We start from the raw sequence: 15,366 nt of genomic DNA, 5'->3' as shown, positions 1-15,366 counted from the left end.
ATTATCCTGATGGGCGTTAGAAAAGTGGCGTAAGTAGGTGGTCAGAATTTGGTTAATCCGTTCCACTTGGCCGTTGGTTTGAGGATGATACGCTGAGGAGAAGTCGAGAGCCGTGCCCAGGAGCCGACAGAGGGCCCTCCAGAATCGGGAAGTAAACTGAACCCCTCGATCGGTCACGATTCGCAGAGGAAGACCATGTAGCCTGAACACGTGGTGGATAAAGATCTCGGCCAACTTTGGAGCAGATGGCAGTCCGACCAAGGGAATAAAGTGGGCCATCTTGGAAAAGCGGTCTGCGACGACTAAGATGGTAGTACATCCAGCAGAGCGAGGCAGATCAGTCACGAAATCCATGGCGATTTGCTGCCAAGGAGCCTCTGGCACAGGCAACGGATGAAGGAGGCCGGAGGGCAGAGTCCTAGGAACCTTGTTCTGAGCACAAGTCCTGCAGGAGGCTACAAAGTCCTTAGCATCCTGGTGGAGAGAGGGCCACCAGTAATAGCGGGAAAGAAGCAAAAGAGTCTTCTTAATCCCAACGTGCCCCGCAACCTTGGAAGAATGTCCCCAGCGCAGTACTTCCAGACGTTTGTTTGAAGGGACGAAGGTCTTGCCAGGCGGAAGGGTAGAGAATCTCACGGGGGCCACGGAGATAACTTTAGCCGGCTCGATAATATATGATGGATCCTCCTCCTTCTCCGGTGGCTGCAAAGACCTGGAAAGCGCATCAGCTTTGATGTTCTTACTGCCGGGCCGGAAGTGGAGCTTAAACTCAAAACGGGAAAAATACAGAGCCCACCTGGCTTGTCTGGAGTTGAGTCTCTGGGCAGATTGCAGGTAGGCCAGGTTTTTGTGGTCCGTGAAGATAGTAAAGGGATGCACTGCCCCCTCGAGCAGATATCGCCATTCCTCCAGCGCCATCTTAATGGCCAATAATTCCCGGTCCCCAATGGAGTAGTTGCACTCCGCCGGAGAAAAGGATTTGGAGAAGAACCCGCAGGGGACTAAACGTCCAGATGGAGCTTGTTGGGAGAGAACCGCCCCAGCTCCAGTGGAGGAGGCATCAACTTCCAGGATGAAGGGCCTACTAGCCATTGGACGGTGTAAGATCGGAGCAGAGGCAAACGAGCGTTTCAGGGCAAGAAAGGCGTCCTCGGCTTCGGAAGACCAGACGTTAGACTTCGTCCCCTTACGGGTCAGGGCCGTGATGGGCTTGGTGACTGTAGAGAAGTGGGGTACAAACTGTCGGTAATAGTTAGCGAAGCCGAGGAAACGCTGGATGGCCTTTATGCCAACTGGACGAGGCCACTGGAGTACCGCGGACAGTTTCTCCGGATCCATCTTAAGACCGGAATCCGTGATGATATACCCCAAGAAGGGTAACGCTGTTTGCTCGAAGAGGCACTTCTCGATCTTGGCGTAAAGACGATTTTCTCGAAGGCGCTGCAGGACCATGCGTACACTTCTCCGATGGGAGGAGAGGTCGGTCGAGAAAACGAGGATATCATCCAAATACACCACCACGCAGGAATAGAGTAGGTCTCGGAACACCTCATTTACAAATTCCTGAAACACCGCTGGAGCATTGCAGAGACCGAACGGCATGACCAAGTATTCATAATGGCCGTCCCGGGTATTGAAGGCCGTCTTCCACTCGTCCCCCTTTCGGATTCGGATTAAGTTGTAAGCTCCCCGCAGATCCAACTTCGTGAAGATTCTGGCCCCCCTCAGCCGGTCGAAGAGTTCAGGAATCAGCGGGAGCGGGTACCGGTTTTTAACAGTGATGTTGTTCAGGCCCCGGTAATCAATACAGGGTCGCAGGGACCCATCTTTCTTCCGGACGAAGAAGAAACCTGCGCCCGCAGGGGACGAGGACTTCCGGATGAACCCCTTGGCCAGATTCTCCTGTATATATTCCGACATAGCCGAGGTCTCTGCTGGGGACAAAGGATAAGTTCTCCCTCTGGGAGGAGTGGCTCCGGGAACTAGGTCGATAGGGCAGTCATAGGAGCGATGAGGGGGTAAGGAGTCCGCCTCCTTTTTGCTGAACACATCGGCAAACGTGTGATAGGGTGCGGGTAGGCCCGGAAGGTCGGCAGGCTTCGGGCATGGACGGGAACGAGTGAGAGCCCATAGGCAGTGCTCCTGGCAGGAGTGCCCCCAACGGAGAATTTCCCCAGAGCGCCAGTCAATCACCGGCTCGTGCCGTCTGAGCCAGGGTAGCCCTAGAAGAACAGCATGGGCTAGTTGTGGCAGGACATAAAAGGCTATCTTTTCGAGGTGGAGAGCTCCGATTTGAAGGTCTACTTCGACGGTAACCATGGTGATGAGTCCGGGCAAAGGTTTACCATCAACGGAGGAAATAGCGCGAGGGTTCTTCAATACCAACACCGGAATCTGGAGTTTGTCAACCTCCTCCTGGCGGATGAAATTACCGGCAGCACCCGAGTCCACATACGCCTCCACAGATCCACGCTCCCGACCTGTAATTAGCAAAGCTGAAAGGGTAAGGGGAAGAGAGGAATTTTGATCACCTAGGGGGTCCTCTTACCTGACCTAGGTGGAGGCATTTCCCGACCTCTCTGGCTTCTCCGGACAAGAACGCACAAAATGGTTGGCACCTCCACAGTACAGGCAGAGACCCTTGGTCATCCTCTCCCTGCGGCATTGCTCGGACAGTCTGACACGATCAATCTGCATAGGCTCAGGAGCAGTACTAACAGGAGATGCAGGGGAACGGGGGACAGGAGCCTGATACAGCCTAAAGGACCTTCTCTCTCCAACTGCCTCTCGAGCGCGCTCCTGAAAGCGTAGATCGATGCGAGTGGCCAGCGAAATAAGGTCCTCCAGAGTGGTGGGGGTGTCTCGCCCGGCAAGCTCATCCTTGATCTTACTGGAGAGGCCTCTCCAAAAGGCTCCCACAAGAGCCTCATTGTTCCACCCCAACTCAGAAGAGAGGGTCCGGAAGCGGATGGCATATTGCCCCACTGTGAGGGAACCCTGGCGGAGGTTAAAAAGGGCCTCCGTGGAGGATGCTAAGCGACCCGGTTCATCGAATACCTTGCGAAAGGTTTCCAAGAAGGTCTGTATACTTAACACTACGGGGTCATCTCTCTCCCACAAGGGGTTCACCCAGGACAGGGCCTCACCCTCGAGATGGGACACAACGAACGCCACCTTGGCGCGGTCAGTGGGGTACTGAAGGGGAGCAAGCTCAAAATGTAGCCTGCATTGATTTAGAAAACCCCGGCATAACTTGGGATCTCCGCTGTACCTGGGGGGTTTACCCAGACGGGGAGCCGGAGTAGAGACTACGGCCGGGGAGGAAGTTGCAGCGGCAGCAGAGGATTGTAGAGCAAGCAATCGATCATCCACGGATGCCATGTAGCCTAAGATGTGGGATTGAGCGTCGCGCTGCTGCGCGAGCTCCTGCTGGAGGCTGACTAAGAGGGGAGCGTGCCCGGGGTCAGAGGTCTGCAGGGCGGACAACCGGGTGTCCATAGACTTCATAAAGGACATAATCCGAGTCTGATTTTCACGAAGAAAAAGCAATTCCTTTTGTGTGGTGGCTGCGGCACCGGCGGGATCCATGGCCTGGTGATACTGTGACGCCTCTGGCTAATACGTCCAAGAGTGTACCCTCTGGATCGCGGATCCGGAGCCCCTGGGCCGAGCGCACCTGGTGAAGACCGACCCCTGTACAGGGATCGTTAGGGGCAGGACCGCAGGGGGCGGAACCGCGACAGCCGGAGCCAGCAGGGACGACTCGGAGGACAGGCAGACAGAGCAGGAATAGCGGGGCGGAGAGGCGGAAGGCAATGGCCAGGAGACCACAGGAAAGGCTCAGCAGAGACCACGGGGAGAAGACAGACAGACAGAAATGGAACAGGAACAGGGCAGACAATGGAAACGGCAAGGACAGGCAGGGTAAACTGGAAAAGGGTATGGCCGATGAGTGCTGCAAGTCACAAACAATCACCAGGCGCCCTCAGAATAGAGAGGACGCCTGATATATGCGGAGACCGGAAGTGCGCCCTACAGACCCTCCCCTAGCGACGCCCCCTACTAACAGAAGAGGCCGGGGGAACGCGCGCGCGCGGCCTAAGGCCGGCGCGGCCACCCGTAGCAGAGCGGCGAGCAGCGTGGAAGAGCGCGCGGACAGGGGGACGCAGGTGAGAGGAAGCTGCGGCGGGCACCGCCGCTGAAGGGGCATCGGCGGGCACGGCCGCCGATGTCACAATATATATATATATATATATATATACACCTGTATCTTCTAGTGCGCCTTTCGGTGATTAAATATAAAATTAATCTTGGGCTGCTCTTTTATCTTGATTCACGAATCCCCATGTCCGCACGCTCGGTTGGTTATATTATATGCTACCCTGGGGTTGGTTTCTGACCTGATATAAGCCTGCTGTCGGACGTGGCTTATATCGAACGAGGAACTGGTGGCAGCATACTGTACTGTGTTAGTGAGGAGCCCTGACAGTGACGGCTGAGAGGTTTAAAAAAAAAAAAAAAAAAAAAATATGTATATATCCCCAGCTTGGACTGTGGATGTATATCCCCCCTCACTGGGAGCGCCTCAGTAACTCATACCTATAAGGGAAGTCTTTCCAGCGACTATTTGCCCTCGGTGCAGTTCCCTGACTGACCTGGGGCAAGTGGTGGTGCCAGAGAGACGATCCCTGCTGGGTCCTTCTTTCCCCTCCCCAGAGGTGAGTGAAGTCAGCACACCCCCCTTCCCTGTGCAATCCGATCATCACCATATCTGATTGAGGGAAGATAAGCCAAGATAGGAGTAGAGAAGGAGATCTTGTGAGGATCAAAGGTAAGTACCGGGAGCCTAAGTCACAGATATATGGAGAAGACAGATTGTTGATGGCTTTGTATGCCATGATTACAGTTTTGAACTGGAGTCTCCGGGTAATGGGACGCCAATGAAAGGATTGACAGAGGGGAGAGGCTGAGGAAAAGTGGTGGGATAGGTGGATTAGTTGGGCAGCGGAGTTTAGGATAGATTGGAGGGGTGTGAGAGTGTTAGAGGGGAGGCAACAAAGCAGGAGGTTGGGGCAGTTGAGGGGGGAGATGATGAGACCATGCTTTAGTGTTTTTGCAGATTCTTGGTTAAGTAATGTGTGGATCTGGGAAATCATTTTGAGTTGGAGTCAGTAGGAAGTAGAAAAAGTTTGAATACGTGGTTTGAAGGTGAGATCAGTCAAGGGTTACCCCAAAGCAGTGAGCCAGTGGGACTGGAGAGAGTGAGCAGCTATTGACTTTGATGGATAGGTCTGTTAGGAGGGTTGAGCGAGATGGGGAAACATGATGAATTTTGTTTTATCCATGTTAAGTTTTAGAAATCTAGCAGGGAAGAAAGATGAAATGGTGGACAGACATTGTGGGATTCTGGTTAGTAAGGAGGTGATATTGGGTTCAGAGAAGTAGATCTGTGTGTCATCAGCTTAGAGGTGATGCTGAAAGCCGTGGAACTCTGAGCTGTCCCAGGCCGAAGGTGTAGATGGAGAAGAGTAGGGGTCCTAGAACTGAACCTTGGGGGACACCAACATATAGGGGGCGAGATGAGCAGGTGGTGTGTAAGTGGGAGATACTGAATGTCTTGTCATTTAGGGATGAGGAGATCCAAGAAAGGGCCAAGTCTGTGATACCAAGAGATGAGATAATCTGTCATAAGAGGGAATGATCCACTGTGTCGAAAGCAGAGAACAGGTCCAGGAAGAGGAGGAGGACAGAGTAGTGTCGCTTGAATTTGAACGTTAGTAGGTCATTGGTGACTTTAGTCAGGGCAGGTTCAAAATGGACGTATTGTTCCAGAAGTTTTGAGGCATATGGAAGAAGTGATATGGGGCGATGGCTAGACAGAGTATGTGTCAAGGGAGGGCTTTTTGAGGATGGGTGTGATCAAGGCATGTTTGAAGCATGAGGGGAAGACCTCAGTTGTTAGTGACAGGTTGAAGAGATGGGTTAGGGTTGGGATGAAGACTGGTGAGGTGTGGGATGAGGTGGGATGGGATCGAGTCAAGTACACAGATGGTGACTTGATCTAGAGAGGAAAGTTAATCTTCCGTAAAGGTTGAGAAGCTGGTTTTGGAGGAGGGCTGAGTAGTTAAAATAGTTGATACAAATAAATAGTTAAATGTCTCAGAATAGTTTGTAAAAAAAACATTTTTTGAGGATTTTTTTTGTTTATTTGCAAAACTGAAACCAAGGAAAAAACAGCAACAGACAAGTTTACTTGGCCAATTGTTAGCTGGCATTTCATAGGAAAGTATCAACACAGAACAAACATTGTGATTTTTATGCCACGTGTTTATTGAGTCCTTTTCTTTGTGTATGTGTGGTATTGCTTTTAAAAGTACCATGCTCTCATACTCTAGGTAGACATTACTTTAGAATTTTTTGATACATAAGACCTCAATTGGATGTCCATGTTTTTTTTCACACACAAATGGTCGGCGTTTCACCAGTTTATTCGATCAATGTTATCAGTTTGGCGAGTATGTCAGTTTTTACCATCAGAGCGTGATAAGTGTCATCAGTTTTTCTTGTATGGAAAAATACTGATTTTCAAGCTTCATTTATCAAACAGTCCATGTTAAAATAGGCAGCACATGGATGGCATCTTAGTGCTGTACACTTGTTTCACTGACCCATAGACTTGCATTGGCAAGTTGGATCCAACAACCAGATCAATGTCAGATAAGTCTCTGTACTGTGATTTTGTGGGGTCCACTCGGTCAGTGCAAAAGTTGCACATGTGAACTACTCCATAGGCCATCATGGGTGAAAAACACTGACAGCACTCGCTAGAGAAAAATTAATTTCTGTATGAGCCCTAAGCCTATATCAAAGCGTGTGCCCACAAAAAAAGACACCAAAAAATTCTTGTAAAAATATCATGAACATAATAGGGTTTTTTTTTTTCCAAAAGGCAGTAAAAGTACCACAAAGTCTGTGCGGCGAAAGCCTTAAAGATGGAGTTGTAATGTTCTAAACTGACAAATTATGATTAACATATCTTTTATGCTACATAGTAATCACTTTAAAAACTGAACTAAAAAAATTGTAGAGCTGCTGTTATTTTTCAATCACCTTTCCAACAAAATAGCTATATTTTTACTCTTCGCCACGACAGCACCCACTGGAGGTATCGGATCCGCCCATTTGGAACAGGAAACCCTACAGGAAAGATAAAAGGGGCGGTCCGCCTTTCCTCAGTTTTGGTTTCCTGTTCCAAATGGAGCAGGATCCTGCAGGTTCTTACCTGGGCCATGCATCCGCCTGTGCGGTCTCCTCGGGAACGGCAGGGGCTGCGGTCCGGAAGCAGCGTCGGGGGAGATTCCGTTTGACTGCTCCCCCCTCGTCTGGTGGCATAGTGGTAATGACCGGGTCCGGGGAGGGCCGCCCGGTCTTACCAGGGAGCGGGCCGGTCCGGCATCCGGGGGATCCCCTCCATCGGTGGGGATATAGCGTGGAGGTGAGGCCATGAGCGCGCGAGCCGCGCGTGTGAGTAGCGGTGGCGCGGGAGCCGGCCGGCGCCCGACGCTCCTATACCCCAGAAGTAATGGTTGAACTTCCGGGGTAGGATGGCGATGACGCGGCGCATGCGCCCTGTGACAGGGCGACTTCCGGGGGCACGACAAGAATAAAGATAAAACAGCGCTGCAGCGCTACATCGTTGGAACCATGTCGTCCCCCGCAGAGTCGCAGACCCCAGCAGGGGATTCAGCTGGGGGCAACTCCACCAGGGACCGCAGCGCCAGGACAGAGACTGCCCGCAGGAGCGAGGCAGCAGAAACCCGATCCAGACCATCTCAGCCATCCGACCCGGTATTAAGCTTCACTGGGTGAGTGTGCAAAGTATATACTCTACCTATTAAGCTAACCTCCTCCCTCCCCCCCCCTTCTCTTTACCTTTGACCTCTCACTTCAGTCAAAGAAAAAAGAAAAAACTAAACATAAAGAATGCGCATTATGTTCAGATCCTCTCCCTGACTCCTACCCCAAAAAACTCTGCAAACAATGCATGAAAGAGACCAGGCAGGGGTCGACGATATCTTCCAAAGATATCCGAGCCATAATTAGGGAGGAAATACAAGCCATCAACCGCGCCAGCACTCCCGCAGAGTCCAGTCATAAGAAACAGGTCATTGTTAGTTCAGAGTCAGAGGAAGAACAGGAGTTAAACTCAGGCTCCGCATCCACGTCCTCATCGTCATCCTCGGAGATGGAAGGACGCGCATGTTTTCCACTGGACAGCGTAGATAACCTTGTAAAAGCGGTTAGAAATACTATGGGGTGTGAAGAGGAAAGGGGAGCCCAAACCGCGCAGGACATTATGTTTGCGGGATTGGCAGAGAAAAAGAGGAGATCATTTCCGGTGATACCGGCAATTAAGGACCTCATCAAAAGAGAGTGGGGAAAAACACGACCAGAGGGGTTTTCTCCCATCAGCTTCAAAACGGAAATACCCGTTCACTGATGAAGATCTATTAAAATGGACTAAAGTACCAAAGGTGGATGCCGTCATATCCTCCACTTCCAAACAGACCTCGATCCCGGTCGAGGACGCAGGATTGTTAGCAGACCCATTAGACCGAAAGGCTGAATCTTCGCTCAAAAGGTCCTGGGAATCCACCACCGGGGTATTCAAACCCGCAATAGCCAGCACATGTACTGCTAGATCAATGCTGGTATGGCTAGATCAATTAGACCAGCAGATTGAGCAAAGAGTGTCAAGGGAGAAATTGCGTGCAGCCATCCCGTTGATAAGAGGTGCAGCTGCCTTTATGGCAGACGCTTCAGCGGACACCCTAAGACTGGCAGCGAGGTCGGCAGCCCTGGTGAATAACGCCAGACGCGCGCTGTGGATAAAGAGCTGGAAAGGGGATGCACAATCAAAATCCAAAATTAGTGCAACCCCATGCGAGGGTGAGTTCCTCTTTGGAAAAGCCTTAGACGAAATTCTCGCCAAGGCAAAAGAAAGGAAAAAGGCCTTCAGTGATTCTCCCATTCCGTTTTATAGGAAAACCTTTAAGAGACGGCCATTCGGGAGAAGAAGACAATCGGACAGAACGAATAGATGGGCCACGAAAGACGAAAAGCAGAAGGGTACCATCTTCAGAGGGCCAACATATAGGAGAGATAAAAATTAAGAGTTTAGACCCACCAGTTGGGGGTAGATTAAAATTTTTTTTTTACCAAGTGGGAACAAATTACGTTAAACCCATGGATTTTGAACATAATCAAGGAAGGAATAAAGATTGAATTCCTTCGGATCCCCTATGAGTTCTTTGTTATAACTCGCCTTAATTCCTCACTTCAGCAAAAGGCTCTCGAAGACGAGATTCGAGTCCTACTAGCTAAAAAAGTTTTAGTTGACTTCCATGAGGAACAACAGGGTAGAGGCTCTTACTCTCCCCTGTTTTTGGTGTCTAAACCAGACGGTACGTTTAGAACCATTATTAATTTAAAGAAGCTAAATTCATTTATAAAAAATTATAATTTCAAAATGGAATCAATTAGATCCACTATAAAGCTTCTTTTCCCAAATTGCGTAATGGCAGGGATTGATTTAAAAGATGCTTATTATCATCTCCCTATACACAACAGATTCCAGAAATACCTAAGAGTCGCAGTGGAAGTCGAGGGAAGGATTCGTCATTTCCAATACGCGGCAATGCCCTTCGGGCTTTCCGCGGCACCAAGAATATTTACCAAGGTGATGGCAGAAGTGATGGCCTACCTTCGCCAAAAGGACACACTAATTGTGCCATATCTAGACGACTTCCTAATAATTGGGAATTCAGTCAAACAATGTACTGAACGCGTGACTGACGCAATCTCCTCTTTTCAGAGCCTTGGCTGGATCATCAATATCCAAAAGTCCAGACTCGATCCGCAATCTCTCCAGACATTTCTAGGATTTCAACTAGATTCCTTGACCCAGAGATGTTTACTACCTCAGGTAAAAATCACCCTCACAAAACAAAAAATACAAGCAGCTATAGATAAACCACGTGTATCCTTAAGAGGAGCAATGTCACTATTAGGATCACTAAATTCTTGCACCCCGGCAGTCCGGTGGGCCCAGTACCATGTCCGTACGCTACAACACCAGATCCTCCAAGAGGATAAGCGACATAGTGGTCATTTGCAGAGCAAAATAACCCTGTCACAAGAAGTCTTGACTTCCCTAGAGTGGTGGTTAGACGATGACCATTTATGTTCAGGAGTTCCATGGGTTATAGTTCCATCCTGTATCGTAACCACCGATGCCAGTCCCCAGGGCTGGGGAGCCCACATGGAGAATGGGTTTCATCAGGGAAGGTGGAGTAAAGAGGAATGCGATTACTCATCTAATTTAAAAGAACTGACTGCAGTGTTCTATGCTCTATACAACTTCCTTCCGCAGCTCCAACAGAAGCATGTAAGGATCCTATCGGACAACACCACCACAGTGGCATATATAAACAGACAAGGAGGAACTCAATCGGAGACTCTGATGTCTTCAGCGGCAAGAATTTTAAACTTGGCAGAAAACTATTTTTTGTCCCTCTCGGCCCTTCATATCAGAGGCGAGAGCAATCAAAAGGCAGACTTCCTAAGCCGACACACTCTATGACAAGGAGAGTGGTGCCTCAATCGGAAGGTCTTCAGGGACATAGTAGCCTCATGGGGACAACCCGAGGTGGACCTTTTCGCCACAAAGGAGAACAGGCAGATAAAAACATTTGCCTCCCTATCTCCGTCAGATCACCCAGACATACTGAACGCCTTTCTAGCTCCATGGAATTTCAGCCTGGCGTATGCGTTCCCTCCATTGATCCTCCTACCTCAAGTAATTCGGAAGATCAGAGACGACAAAGCAAGAATAATCTTAATAGCACCGTTCTGGCCAAAAAGACCGTGGTTTTCGTGGCTGCAGATTATGTCAATAACAGATCCTTCCGACTGCCAATCTACTCTCCCAAGGCCCCTTTTTCCACCCTCAAGTGCTCAGCTTGCACTTGACGGCGTGGAATTTGAGAGGCAGTTATTGAGGACAAGAGGATTCACGGAGTCCTTAATTACTACACTACTACAAAGTAGAAAACAGTCCACAACCCAAATTTACACTAGAATATGGAAAAAATTTCTTCAATTCCATACAGTACCTCATACAGCAGAAGTTCCTATAATCCCAATCTTGGAATTTCTGCAGAAGGGGAAAGACTTAGGCTTAGCAGTAAATACACTGAGAGTACAAATATCGGCATTAGGAGCACTATATGGCCATAATATAGCAGGCAACAAGTGGATAACTCGTTTCATTACAGCATGTGAACGAATAGCTCCAATCCACATACCCTCCGTCCCTACATGGGATCTAAATCTGGTCTTAGACGCCCTAACGGTAGACCCCTTTGAGCCGATCGACACAATACCCTTCAAATACTTAGCACTTAAAATGGCCCTCTTAGTATCACTGACCTCAGCTAGAAGAGTGGGTGATATCCAGGCCTTGTCAATAGATCCACCTTTTTTCCAAGAATACCAAGACAGATTGGTATTAAAACCAGACCCTGCCTACCTGCCAAAAGTGGTAACAAAATACCATAGCTCTCAGGAGATACTCCTCCCAACCTTCTATAAAAATCCCTCTACTCCGGAAGAGCAGAAGTTCCATACTCTGGACGTCAAAAGAACTGTCCAAAAATGTTTTGAGAGGTCCAACAGTTGGAGGCAGAGTAGGGCCCTATTTGTTTCATTTCAGGGCTGTAAGAAGGGGTATGGAGTCACGAAGAGCACCATTTCCCGGTGGATCAGAGAGGCCATTCGTTTAGCCTACTCCGCAAAAAACGAAGATCCTCCAGGGAACATCAGGGCGCATTCCACCAGGGCAATGGCAACCTCTTGGGCGGAAAAGGGAGATGTTCCGATTGAAACTATATGTAAGGCGGCAGTTTGGTCATCCCCTTCTACCTTCTATAACCACTACAGACTTGATCTTTCATCAACCTCTGACTTAAGCTTTGGCAGGACTATCCTTGGCACGGTGGTCCCACCCAGGTGATGGTCTCTGGAATCTCTCCAGTGGGTGCTGTCGTGGCGAAGAGTAAAAAGCCGGATTACTTACCGGTAATGCTCTTTTAATGAGTCCACGACAGCACCCGCTCACTTCCCCCCCCCCTAAGGATATCAATAGTTAAAGTATATTAACCAAATAATGGATAAGAAAGATGTTAAAATAAGAGAACATTGCCTAATCCTTGGCGGTCCTTCTGGTACTCTGAAACGTAAAACTGAGGAGGAAAGGCGGACCGCCCTTTTATCTTTCCTGTAGGGTTTCCTGTTCCAAATGGGCGGATCCGATACCTCCAGTGGGTGCTGTCGTGGACTCATTAAAAGAGCATTACCGGTAAGTAATCCGGCTTTTTTATATAATACATTTAACCCAAAATGATGCCATTAAAATAAGCTTGTCCCTCAAGAAAATAGTCATCATATGGGTTTGTTTAAAAAAAAAAAAAAAAAAAAAAAAGTTATAGCGCTAAAAATGCAGGATATGTCTAATAGGAATTTATACTTGGCATTTTCAGTTATATAATAATTTATAAGGGTGAACTTTATTTTTTTAATGCCTTTACTGTTATATTTATGCAAACTTGCTTGTATATCTCCTGTATGATTGAATGTTGACAGGAAATATGCTTCTGTTGATTCAGTATTCTTATTCATCTGTGCACATTCCCACACACGGGGAAAACTGACAAATGTCTAGTGCACATGGCTATGATCAGTCTTACACAAATGCATTTCATGGCATTTTTTTCCCTCTTTGCACATGAGCAAAAAGATGAAAAGTAATTTTAAATTAGGCCTCCTTCACATAGACTTTTTTATCATTTCCTTTTTAATATGTGAGAAATGCCGTGAATTTAAAATGTTTTTCACTATATTTTTTACTAGTCGGTGTTTTGTATAAAAAAAAAAAATCAAATCCTGACCCTACAAAAAAAAGCATTTTTTGTTAGGGTCTTCCATTTCCCTGTAGCAGGCAGTCAGAAAGGACGGTCTAGATGGAGCGCCACGCAGGCGGCCAATTGAGGGAGGTCCACTGCAGCTCCAGCCGAGTACCTCGGGAGAGGAGTAGACAGAGTGATGAATGAAAAACCCGGTCACAGGGGAGCGCGAAGGACACCTATGAGGAGGTTATTTATAACTTAATGTTTGTGTCCTTCGCGCTCCCCTGTGACCGGGTTTTTCATTCATCATTCCATTTCCCTGTAGGCTTTCATGAAAAGATCTGATTGCAGTATTTTTGGCACTTGAAAAAAAAGTTTGTTTTTTTTGTTTTCTTTATTTCACAAGACTTTGTGTGAAACCACAAAAAAGGAGAAAATGTTGTGTCTTATAACAAAACCAATAGAAATGAACTGAAGTATAAGTTGATATATCTGCAATGTGTAGGAGCATGTTCACACTGGCCATCAACCCCTTCGCGACATTAGACGTATACAAATGTCCAGGTCGCCTGCTACTAAACGACCTTGGACGTATGAATGTCATATTTTTAATGTGGCACCATCACATTAAAGTTCCGCTGCCATTTTACTTCAAGCCACATGGAGTCATCGACTTGCTGGGTGGTGACGCCCCCCCCACAACTACTATCGCTGTGATTGTCTGTTCAATTTGGATACAAAAGCCGGATTTTGTATCCAAATCCAGCTTTAAACTTCTCCACAACAGTATCACGGACCTGCCTGTTGTGTTCCTTGGTCTTAATGATGCTCTCTGTGCTTCAAACAGAACACAGAGACTATCACAGAGCAGGTACAGAGATCCACAATGAACTTCTGGAGTAAGTTTGCTGCACTGAAAGTAAAAGGGCCGAAGAATATTGCACGCCCCACTTTTCAGTTTTTGAATTTCCAAAAAAATGTAAAATAACCAATAAATTTCATTCAACTTTACAATTGTGTCCCACTTGTTTTTGATTCTTAACCAAAAATTTACACTTGGTATCTTTATGTTTGAAGCATGATATGTGGGAAAAGGTTGCAAAGTTCCAGGGGGCCGAATACTTTCGCAAGTCACTGTAAATAAATAGGGTCTTTGTAATCACCAGTTTTGAATCAAAAAAATCGTAAAAGCCATCCCATCAACGCGAAGGTGTACCCAGTCGGATTGGTCCTAACCTCTAGTATTAAAGCCTTACCATGTGTAAAAATGGACCTCAATGAGACATAAATTAGCACTACTCTTTGGCTATATTGATACTTTTGGTGAAGAAATCCGCTTTGTGGTTCTTCTTTAATCACCATTTGAAGTTTTCTGCTAATTAGATTTCGGTGCACAAGGGCCGGATTGTCTTCTCCCTGCTTGTGATTCTCTGCCCCTCTCCCTGCCTTTGGTCTGTGAATGACATGTCACTGATGGGATTTCAAACAGAGGAGACTGGTCATTTACAGTCAGGAGGCAGGCAGAGGGACCAGATTCCCACAAAGTGAAAATCGGCTGCATTTAAAAGCTTAGTGGGCTTGAGTTTTCATGAAATCTCATCAACTTTGCCTAAAATATTAAAGACTCTTTTGAACTGTGCATTTTTGTTTCATTTTTCTTTCAATAGGCTTCGATGAGAAGACTTAAAGACTGCATGCAATCCTGTTTCAGTGGAGGACCACAGTGTTTATGCTCTTAAAATGCATTTAATGAAAACATGCTGGGTCAAATCTGCACCAAAAATGCATAACAAAAAAGAGTAGGGTCACTATGGAGCTGTCGATCAGGATAAGTTTAAACTTTTGAAAATTTTTATACAATTTTGACATTGATTGTCAATCAAAGAATTCCTGCTTCATCAAATCTAGGAAATCTATTTTATAATGTATGCAGTTTGTGTTGTGATTCTGGACAGATCCACTTTAAGGTCTGCCTCAAAAACTAAAGGTGTGTGTGTGTGTGTGTGTGTGGGTATAAGAAAACCACTAGTTGGGAACCATGGCACCAATTCATCATTTGCTATTTTTTGTCACTTTTCCTTTTTTGTCTTGTGGTAGCCACTGAGATTTATTGCGCCAAATTCATCACAATAGTGCATGTGGTTCATTAATTTGGCACAAATTAAAAAAGGGCTTCTTTCCTGTCATTAGCCATTTTTTTTTTGCGACTTTTGAAAAAAGATGCATGAAATCACTGGGGAGGGATTGAACAACTGAAGTAGACTTTCGTCAAATTTTTCTACTTTTTAAAAAGTTACAATTAATGAATCTGTCAAACATCGCTATACTTCACCCACAAATGAGAAAATTAACCCCTTAATGACCAGGGGTATTTCAGTTTTTGCGTTTTCATTTTTTGCTC

General features: G+C 47.1%; 1 long non-coding RNA gene across 1 annotated transcript in view; it reads left to right on the top strand.

Annotated features, from left to right (window-relative positions):
* Positions 1-15,149, top strand: part of LOC141055655 (uncharacterized) — a 65,916-nt gene extending 50,767 nt beyond the window's left edge. The window contains exon 3 of the long non-coding RNA XR_012221512.1: positions 14,633-15,149. This is a non-coding gene — a long non-coding RNA (uncharacterized lncRNA). The remainder of the gene's footprint in view (positions 1-14,632) is intronic.
* Positions 15,150-15,366: the final 217 nt, after the last annotated feature.

Source organism: Dendrobates tinctorius, unplaced genomic scaffold (genome assembly GCF_039654945.1).
Source record: "Dendrobates tinctorius isolate UK_male_01 unplaced genomic scaffold, ASM3965494v1 ptg000003l, whole genome shotgun sequence".
Taxonomy (NCBI): Eukaryota; Metazoa; Chordata; class Amphibia; order Anura; family Dendrobatidae; genus Dendrobates; species Dendrobates tinctorius.
This window is presented reverse-complemented; position numbering and strand designations above follow the sequence as displayed.